The sequence below is a fragment of the Triticum aestivum genome, chromosome 6B, assembly GCF_018294505.1.
Source record: "Triticum aestivum cultivar Chinese Spring chromosome 6B, IWGSC CS RefSeq v2.1, whole genome shotgun sequence".
Lineage (NCBI taxonomy): Eukaryota > Viridiplantae > Streptophyta > Magnoliopsida > Poales > Poaceae > Triticum > Triticum aestivum.
In genome coordinates this window covers 174,528,829-174,539,099 of record NC_057810.1, presented here as the reverse complement: position 1 = coordinate 174,539,099, position 10,271 = coordinate 174,528,829, and positions in this window count along the sequence as shown.

The following is a 10,271-nucleotide window of genomic DNA, read 5'->3' as shown; positions in this document are numbered from 1 at the left end:
CAAACACACAGGGTTCATAGAGAACATTCAAAACAATCTATGATTATGCATCTCAGTGACTCACATGTCAGAGGCAATATTTACTTCACAACTAAAGAATAAAGAAAAAATTGATCGACGCTGCTGACAGCAAAGGGCGTCCCATTTGAAAATATCAAACGCATGTCTTGCTAAAATAAATGAGAAAAATTTGACAAGGCTGTCCCATTCCAAAATATCAAATTCCTACGATTGTGCAATGGGCAGGGTTTGCCATCAGTTCGGACATTGACATGGCACCTTGTGCTAAATAAACCAGCTATTCTTTTTGTGCAGTTCCACCAAAATCAACCAAATTCACGAGTAGCTTGTATGATTTCACCCTTATATGTTGTAACGCCTTGAACTTATCGGCACCTCCTTTCTTGTGGTGGAAATGAAGGATTCGATGTATTCATGAACATTTCGTGCAGTTCCCACTAAAATCAAGCTGAGCACAAATACAAAAAAAGTGATTAGTATAAAGCAAACTGTACTATGAATTGATAGTTTAAACATGCACCTACATGGTCCATGTAGAGCACACTTTTAGAAAAACGGAACTCACCAGAAAGAATCCTAGAACAACATTGTACTCACGCATCACAGCAAAAAATGGAGATTTGTCAGTCCTTGTGGGGAGTAATGTAACCATCCTTCAACTGCTCCTTCTGATGAGAAGATAGACAGGGCTTCTTCATACTAGCATAATCGGAACTAGTCACTTCACGTAGTCCATATTCTTCTTCAGAGGAAGATGATCCTGTTGTGCAAAGACAAGAGGACAACTAAATGCTAGCATCCCTGTTTTCTCAAAAAAAAGGAAAGGAAATATTTAAAACAACTCAGATGAAGCACTTCTCAAGGACAATACCACTTTTTCAAGACAATATCTAAACAGTAGCACAACACCAATAGAGATGACAAAACTCAATCATATGGATGAAATCAGTGGGCGAGTACCAACCTTTGTCAGGAGGCTTATTTTGTAGAGCATATAGATGAAGCACTTCTCCAGAACCATCTGTTGCTATCTACTGTGGTGGCCATGCTTACTGTATACTCCTCGATTAGTTTAATGTTTCCAACATCTTCTTGTGCAGTTCCACTAAAATATATGGTATCTTCAAAGAAGATCCCTGTTTGCACAAGTAGAGATAATTACGTATTACACTAAGAGTGGCATCAAATCAGTGGCAAAACAATTGCTTGTTCCGGCCATAGCAATAAATTAAGATGCAAAACTATATCATTACTTGTGTCATCATAGTTCCAGTGCTTCATTACAGCATCGGGAGTTGATTTTTGTTTTTCTTTCGCTTGTTCTTCCCCTTCATCACTTGGTTCAATAACAGACAAGCTTCACCTTCAATGTAAGATTTGGCATGTCAATTAGGGAGCACAAGTATAGTACTAAAGTTAATTTTCTGATGAAAGTGGCAAAATACAGGCCAATAGTTGTGAAATATCCTTATCTTACCTCAATGGGATATGACAGTGAATATACAGATTTGAAGTCTTGTCTCCATTTGTGCAGTTCACTAAAATCAAGCAACATTATCGTACAAGTAGCACAACATATGAAAAGCACACTGCAGAATCATGTGAAAGAAGGCTAGTACTGACCTCTCATGATGCGGAATTCAACCCACTCACAAGAAGAAGATCTGAACCAAATTTTCCAACACGGATAGGAAGTAAGATCTCCTCTTGTGCAGTTCCACTAAGATCAAGCAATCAAGCAACATTGTCGGTGTGACATTTTGGTTGAACTGCACAAAACACTCTTAAAACAAAAGTGTTTTGTGCAGTGCAACAAAAGGTCACAATGGCAACAAGGTGAAGTAGATAACCCTGTTTACACAGAGGTGCCAAGGAAACAACTAGTGGTCAATAACGGTGGATGACACATAAGCAAACAAAAAGAAGCATCTACCTTATCTAAATGGGAAAGAAAGCAAGACAGTAGCATTTCTCAAACGGTGGCATTGATTAATATTAAAATAGAGATTGTATTAACAATAAAATTCGTTAAACATGTAATTTGCTTTTAACTGTGGCATTTCATCAATTTTCCAGCGGCATTATTAGAGGGTGTTTGTTTACAGGGACATTTTGGTGTAGGGACTAAAAAAACTCCGTGTCAGTCCCATCTAAACCAAACAGGAGGGAATTTTAGGGACTAAAAGTGGGCATTTGGGACTAAAGAAAGAAGACCCCGAGGGAGTCTTTTTGGGACTTTTTCCAACAGTTGCCCCTGCCACGCATCGCACCTTGTCTCTATTAGTTCATTACTAGGGGTAACATGGTATTTTAGCATGTCATTTAATAACCTCTAGTCCATGTTTAGTCCCTGGAACCAAGCAGGTAGGGACTAGGGAGTTTTTAACCAAACATGGCCTTAGATTAACAACAGCTAATGAGTTGCACGGGACAGTGGACGCACCAACACCATGTGCATCTACCGATGTACTATGGTCATGCACAGTCTGTTGCAACAAACAACAAACAACCAAGGAGCATATTTGTATTGGTCCCAGTTTTGTTACCTTTAGACACCTTTCCCTATGTGAGCGCAGCAAATCTAGTCCTGCTCAAACTCTACAGCCTTGTCCCCCCAAACAAAAGATCAGTTCGTTACAGATGTGCATACTGCGTTTGTCATTGTTTTCCCTTTTCGACCAACGTAGGTGCTGGATAGCCAATCTGTACTAGTACTTTCGCCCATTCCTTTCCTCCTTGAACCACATCCTAGATATATGTGATACAACTTTCCCCACTACTTTTCCCCATTCCTTTCCTCTTCGAACCACGTCCTAGATTCATGCTATAAAACTTTCCCCCTTCCTTTTCTCTTTGAACCACGTCCTAGATTCATGCTATACAACTTTTCCCACTACTTTCCCCCACTCCTTTCCTCTTTGAACCACGTCCTAGATTCATGGTATACATGCAGCTAGAGCAATGCATGTGGAGTAAGTAAATTATACCTTAAGGTTCTTGGGGCGTGGTTCGGTGGGCGACGGGACGACGGCGAAGAAGAAGGGGTCGGAAGCCCTCCCGCGCCGCCGCTGGGTGAAAGTGAACAGTTGTGCCGGTAGTGGATTCCCTCCCTTGCCGACAGCGACAATGTTAAGGCTCCTTCCCTTCCCGACGGACGGATCCTGCCAGCTCTTTGAGCAGTAGTGAGGGGAGAGAGAGGCCAACAAAGTCTTGTTTAGATCTGGAGAGGGTGAGAGAGTGTGAAGAGAGCAACTACAAGCGCTGAGGCTCTAGCGTGTATATATATACTGGAGAGAGAGTGTGAAACATGCAAACCCTAGAAAACAAGCGCCGAGACTGCAGCTTATATGTGATGAGGTGATTATACAGTCACTACGAGATCGTATAGCTCCGTATCCATCCATTTTGACTTGTCAAAGAATCCTCCTGGCAAAAATTATGCTCAAGTGTAGTTATCGAACCCGAGACCTCAAGTTTGATGAGCGAACAGGCTAACCAGCTACACAACCCTCCCGTTATGTTCAACGAGTGGAAAATAACCTTTTATACATTCCTGCATTCGTGTGACAAGCATGCCGTGTTTTGTGTGTGTGGGGGGGGAGTCATTGGGATTTCAATCATAATCGTGTCATGTGGCTTTGGTGGTAAGACTATCCATAGTGGTGCAGAAATAATGCAGCCTTAGTCACCTTACCTCTCTCCATGTAGTACGTTGGGTACCACCAGTCAAAGGGTGAGACAAACAAATTAATAAGAAAAATTAAAAGCGCCAGCGGTGTATCTTACCTCACACATCTCGCTACTGCTCGGGAACACTGTCCAATTGATCCCTCTATTCGGTCACATACTATTTTAAGTGAATCCTTATTATAACATGCACACAATTTAGGGCACTTGTATTCGACCTAAGTCAGTGTGCCACCGTATCTCGTATACTTACTACTCCCTCCATCTAGGTGTAATAAGTCACGTTAGAAGGTGCAACGGGACCAAGGTGCGTGCGCGTGTGTGTGTTTAACAACATGTGTGTGTTAGAGAGAGCGACAGATCGACATACTCCTACAGAGAGATGGTGTGTAGTGTACGATTTTAGCCGCAAGAGTCGGTGCATCCTCTCGTTTCCGGGCGTTTCCGGTAGGGACATGCGGACAGCTGCCACGCCCGCTCTTGACCAGCCTGGCCCACCCAAGGCCCCTCCATTGCCTGCGCGCGCTTCCCGCCCAAAACGGTCAGCGCCGCTCCAAAGAATCGGTGCCGCATTCATACCCGGGCAGAGCGGACGCGACCTCTCACTGGCGCAAGAGTGATGGTTGCTTCATTCGTCCAACTTACTGCTGGGTCTATGTGATTTGACGGCTCATTGGTCTTTATTACTGAGGTGGTAGGACTACTGGATGTCCCACGCTTTCTGCGAAAGGAGGTACTACTAGATTACAATTTTCTTCATTCTTACAGCGGAGGAGTGCAAGAGCAGTGAAAACACGCTGGCTCAATGATTACATGGCCCACCTCACACTATCACCATATTTTCTGGACACCGTGCGAGACCTAACTCTTTACATAGTACTCCCTCCGTTCCTAAATACTAGATGAGTCCCCACGCGTTGCCGCGGAATAGCTGTATATCTCTCTGCGCAAAATTATCGATTTCATACAACTAAAAAAAACTCTATAACCGCATGACAAATGTGGTAGCCAAACTAAATAAACTCCCATCATCATTTAGATCATCCCACGTAAGGAAAAAAGATCAGCCAACTCCTACTGCATAATGGGATTATATTTTTCTTTTTGACATGTTAATGGGACTTAAAAGCTCACTTACATGCATGCTACCGGTGCATGCTTGCATGCAGACATGTTGATGTGATTTAAAACCCACTCACATGCATGCCACGGTATTTCTGCATGCTTGCATGTGGCTTAGTGCGGAGCCTCTCAACGTCTAGATCAGATGGCTATTATAGACTGATTTAGTTCATCTAATGGCTACATTAATTTTGATGATGTGGCTCAAGGAGAGGATAGAGAATTCCTAGTAGTGGGGGCTAGCTATTACTAGTAGATAAGTCTTTGTAGAGATTCCACTAGGTGAACTACATACGGAACAAAATGAATGAATCTACACTTAAAATGCATCTATATACATCCGCGTGTGGTTCATGGTGAAATCTCTACAAAGACTTATATTTAGGAATGGAGGAAGTACTAGTATAGTACGTACTGTAATTTATCAACGAGATAAATTTGTACAATGCTATGAAGCTTCCAACTTCTGTTACATGTATCTTGCGTCCAAGGTTGCCCGTTGCAACATTTCATCAAATACAAAGGAGACTAACATGCATGCTATTGCATCTCAATGTTTGACAGATCATAGCAAATATGTACTCCCTCCATTCCAAAATAACTATCTCAACTTTGTGCAAACTTTAGTACAAAGTTGTACTACTACTAAAGTTGACACTTATTTTGGAACAGAGGCAGCTAAAGAAAAAAACGATCCATGCAGTCCCTAGCCCTTGAACCGTGAACCCCAACCAGGCTTCAATTTGCTGGCAACGTTCGAGCTTCCTAAGAAATGAAGTTTGCAACCTTTTGACCATCGGATCATTTTGTGCAGTTTCACCAAAATCGAGATGAGCATCCCTATGGCAAAGAAATTCAAGAAGCGTGATTAGAATAAGATTACTGGGACTAGTTGATGAGGCATAAACTCATCACAAATACAATACGTAGAAGCTAGTAGAGGTATGTGCGGGGCAAAGAAGTAGAGAAATATCCACATGGAGTGATGTGGGCAGCTGGAGCAGTGGTGCAAGCCGGCTGTAAAGGGAGTTGTACCTGTGGGACGTAGCTCAACCTTGAGGAGGGCGGAGGGAGGCGGCAACTGCCCACGTCGCGACAGTGAGCAAGGGACGAAGGCAACCTCACCGGCTTTGTGAGAGAGAACAGCGGGGACCCCTGATTGGGACATGCCGACAGTGGGTTTTCATTGTCGGCGATGGCGACCGCATCTACACTAAGCATCCACCCCTTCCCTCGGCGGACGTGATCCACTGGGATGTTAGAGATGTGGCCACAGTCATTTTGTGCGAGAGAGTGTGAAGAGAGCAACCCCATCAAGCAACTGTGTAGGCTGGCCCGTCCTGACTATGTATATAGTGGAGCGGTTTCCTTTTCTCTCCATATGAACCTATGATATTGCGTACGTGCCACTGAAGAAAAAAACTTTATTTATAAATAACAGCGCACCTACTACTCGTTCTCCTATAACCTTAACCTTGCGATTGGCTCTTTGCCTCTTTGGGAAGTCGAGCAATAATGGTAGTGCAGTATATATCGTTCTAGCTATATGAGACCGAATGAATTGTTGCACATCCACCACGTGGGCGAGGGTCGAGGGGCGAGGGAGAGTGCTACATACGGAGCAAAATGAGTGAATCTACACTCTAAAATACGTCTATATACATCAGTGTTTGGAGTATGTACTAGTAGTTCATATTGAAATCTACTAAAGAACATATATATTCCAAACAATATGATATAATCTCTATAACCAAGGTAGTAGGGACGAGGAGTAAACGGAGGGAGTAGTAAATTTTTCTCCTCGTCCTGCGAGCCACCGCGCGCATGGGCGAGGGAGCGGGCGTAAGGCGGAGCAAGCTTCACCTCATCCTGCGAGCCACCGTGCCCATGGGCGGGGGAGATGGCGTACTAAGCAAGCTTCTCCTCGTTCTTCAAGTTGACGGGACACATCAAAAGTACTCCAGTGTATAGAGCCTTGCCTCTAAGGTAGACCCCACATGGTTTGCCTCTTTTTTTAATTTAACATAACGCGTCAAGACGCAATTTGTTTGTTCACCCGTGGTAGACGATCCTCCCTCCACCAAGTGGAAAACCAGTACATGTGCCAAATTACCACGTGGGCTGCCTTTTTCGTACAGAAATGAGTTCCACCATGTACCTATGCGGGTGTGGTTGGGAAAGAGACGGGAGTACATGCGCCGTGCATGCACCTCTTCTCTTCGTGCACGTCCCCCACCTATGTGGGTGTGTGTGAGAGATACAAACCGCGTTCGTGAGTGTTTTTTGTTTTGGGGTGGGGGTGGGGGTGGGGTGGGGGTTGATTTCATGAATTATTTGTGGGAATATGTGTCGATGACATCTCAAACAAATTTTGCATGCAATGTGTGTGAAATGGAGGCCTATCCATATCATATATAGAGGGTCGGGTAATCCACGAGAAGAGAGGGAGGGATCATATATATCGATAGAGTCGAAGAGAGGATAAGTGGGTGGGTGCGAGATCAATGAAGAGAGCCATCGAAATTGTGTGTGTGTGCAAGTCAAAGATATAGGGCGACTGACCTACCGGAACGTCAGAGGGCACATGTCAAGTTTGTGTGTGGCAGGGAGACATGACTAGAGTGCTTGATGTATCAGTGTGTGTATGGGGGGAGGGGTGGGGGAGGGGTAGGCAGAGGCCTAACTATAGAGGTAGAATGACTCGTATATGTGTTGAGAAGGAGAGACCCAGCTATGTCTTGAGGGAGATTGGTTGACATCCATACATAACTGAAGGACGGGAAATATGATGGGCAGAGAGAGAGAGAGAGGAGAGAGAGAGGGAGGGAAAGGGGTAGAGTGTTGGATGGGTGATGGAGTTGCTTCCCGAAGATGGTGGGAGAGGCCTACTAGACAAACTAAGGGTGGAACTGCAATGTTATCAATAAGAGTGGGGATGTGTTTCTATGTGTGCCTATGCATGATAGATCTGTCGGGACGCATCCATCGATGATGAAGGGGAGCCATGTGTTTGGTAAGCAAACCTAACTAGATCAGTAGATCAATTGTTGTTTGTCAGAGGAAGGGAGAGACATAACTAATGAGGTAGATCGATCGACGCTTGGGTAAAAACGAGTTATAAGGACCTAGCTAGCTATATGTATAGCGAGAGATCGGTCGGTGTACGTCCATTTGTTAGAGGCAAATAAGGCCCAGTGAGACGGATAGACAGAGAGAATGGAGCTAGGAGGTGGTGTGAGAGGCCCAGCTACTAGCTAGATAGGGGGAGGAGTGTGCGGTTGTGAGATCGATGAAAAGAGGGGCGAGAGTTTACACGTGTGTGTGACCGTATGAGAGACACGAGGCAAGGACACATAAAGGAGGAGATTGAAGGTGTGCGTGTGTATGTTGTAGGCAGGCATCGCTGGAGAGGTTTATCGATCGGTGTGTGTCAGAAAGGAGTTGTGGAGACTCTGGGAGAACAACCTAAAGAAAAAAATGAATGTGCCCGGTGGATAGAATGCCGAGGGAGGGGGAGGGCGAGGAGGGTGTGTGCATGCACAAGAGAAAGTTAGTGGTAGCTACAAAGGTTAGAGGATTGTGTGGGTGTAAGAGACTAACAAAGGTCATAATTTGATACGAAAGCAGATTCATATATTTGAATAGGAGATCATAGTGTTTTAAACATATGCATGCATGAATATAGCGGTGATACACGTGTTGTGCACATGTTATACCATATTGTGATAATGCATGGCGTTTGCAACTCACAGCTAAATGCTGAACAATCTAAACCATACTATACATCAAACAATCTCACATTTTATTTGAATTTGTGATAATGTGTGGCGTTTGCATCTTACAACTAAATATCGAACAATCTAAACAATACTATATATCGAACATTCTCACATTTTATTTGAATTTGTGGTAATGTGTGGTGTTTGCAACTCACATCTAAATACTTGTAGGTGTAGGGGGTGGGGCACCATACATAATGTGATAAACACATTATACATATGAGACATGGTTTAGATTATGAAGATCTAACTAGATCTAGAAATGTAATGTGATTTGAAATCAACATAAAGTGGATTCAAAAAATCAAGTTTGAGTTCATATAGTTCACATAGTTCATATGTAACTCGAGACTAATCATGTGGTTTGCTGTGAAGATAATACACAAACAATGGTTTAACTTGACAATAATGATGATTGTAGATCTTATTAAAACAAAGAAACGAATTCAAATGCTTTGACTTCACAACAATCATCACTGTAGATCTTATTCAAATAGGGAAACGAATTCAAATTTAGTTCATATTGAAGCGGTAGTATATATGTTTGGAATGCACTAAAACGTTCATTTGAATAGTAGGTTGCATGCATTATACACGTAGCCAAATATTTTAATTGAACATAACATGAATTCAAAGTTTTGAGTGACATTTGTAGTGCGCATTGATTTGGTACAGTACATGTTAGGCTTGTCCGGAAAGTTCAACCCGCGCCTTGTTAGCCCAAAATATTTAAGATATATCTTTGTCTCGTCGTGCTCCGACAACTCCCTCCATCTCAACCTGCGCCTTGCTATTCCGAAATTACAGCGCACGCGAAAACTCTCACCTCCTGTGAAATCCCGACACGCAAAATGCCCGTGGTACCCCTGAACCAAAAGAACCGCCTCAAATCGGTGGGGGTACTTTCGTAACTTACCCACATTTCGGACAAGCGCGTCCCTAAGCCATGGTTCCCCATTGCCATCCCATCCGCCCACCCATTCGTACACCGAGGCCGCGAAAATCCGCAACGAAGCCCCACACCCTGCTCCGTCCGCCACCCACCGGAGCGTCTTCCCCGACGACGTCGTCCACAGCAACACCTCGACGTCCCTCATCCACCGCACTGGATGAGGATCCGTTGTTGATCTCATCATTGCGCTGGTTCAGCCACCCCGCCCTCCACCTCCAAGGAGCTACCCCGACGTTCCCCTCGTCTTTCGCGCCACCTCCATTCCCACACTGTCGTCTTCACCTGCACCACCTGAAGAGCATCATCATCACCGTTTCCTCGGATGAAGCTGCGGCCTAATCGGTGCCACCAAAGAGGTTGTACACTAATTGCCACATTTTCTTCTTGCTTCGATCTCACGGTGCTGGTCCCGAGCCGACACGGCGCGGCTCCATCCACGGCGGCATCGCTGGCCACTTCCTCCACGACATCGCTCCCTCGGCGGCGACGTCCACATCAGTAGGAGATGCTGCTGCTTTAGCTCTCGCTCGCGCTGCTGCTCTACTCTTGCTCTCGGTCCCCTGCCTGGTCTGCTCTTGCTATTGCTCTTGCTCGCGCTGCTGCTCTCGCTCTTGCTCTTGCTTGCGATGCTGCTCCTATTTAGCTACACTTCAGTCGACTGAATCGACTTTTGGGTCAGTCGATTTTCAGGGGGTGGGGGGGGGCTCGCC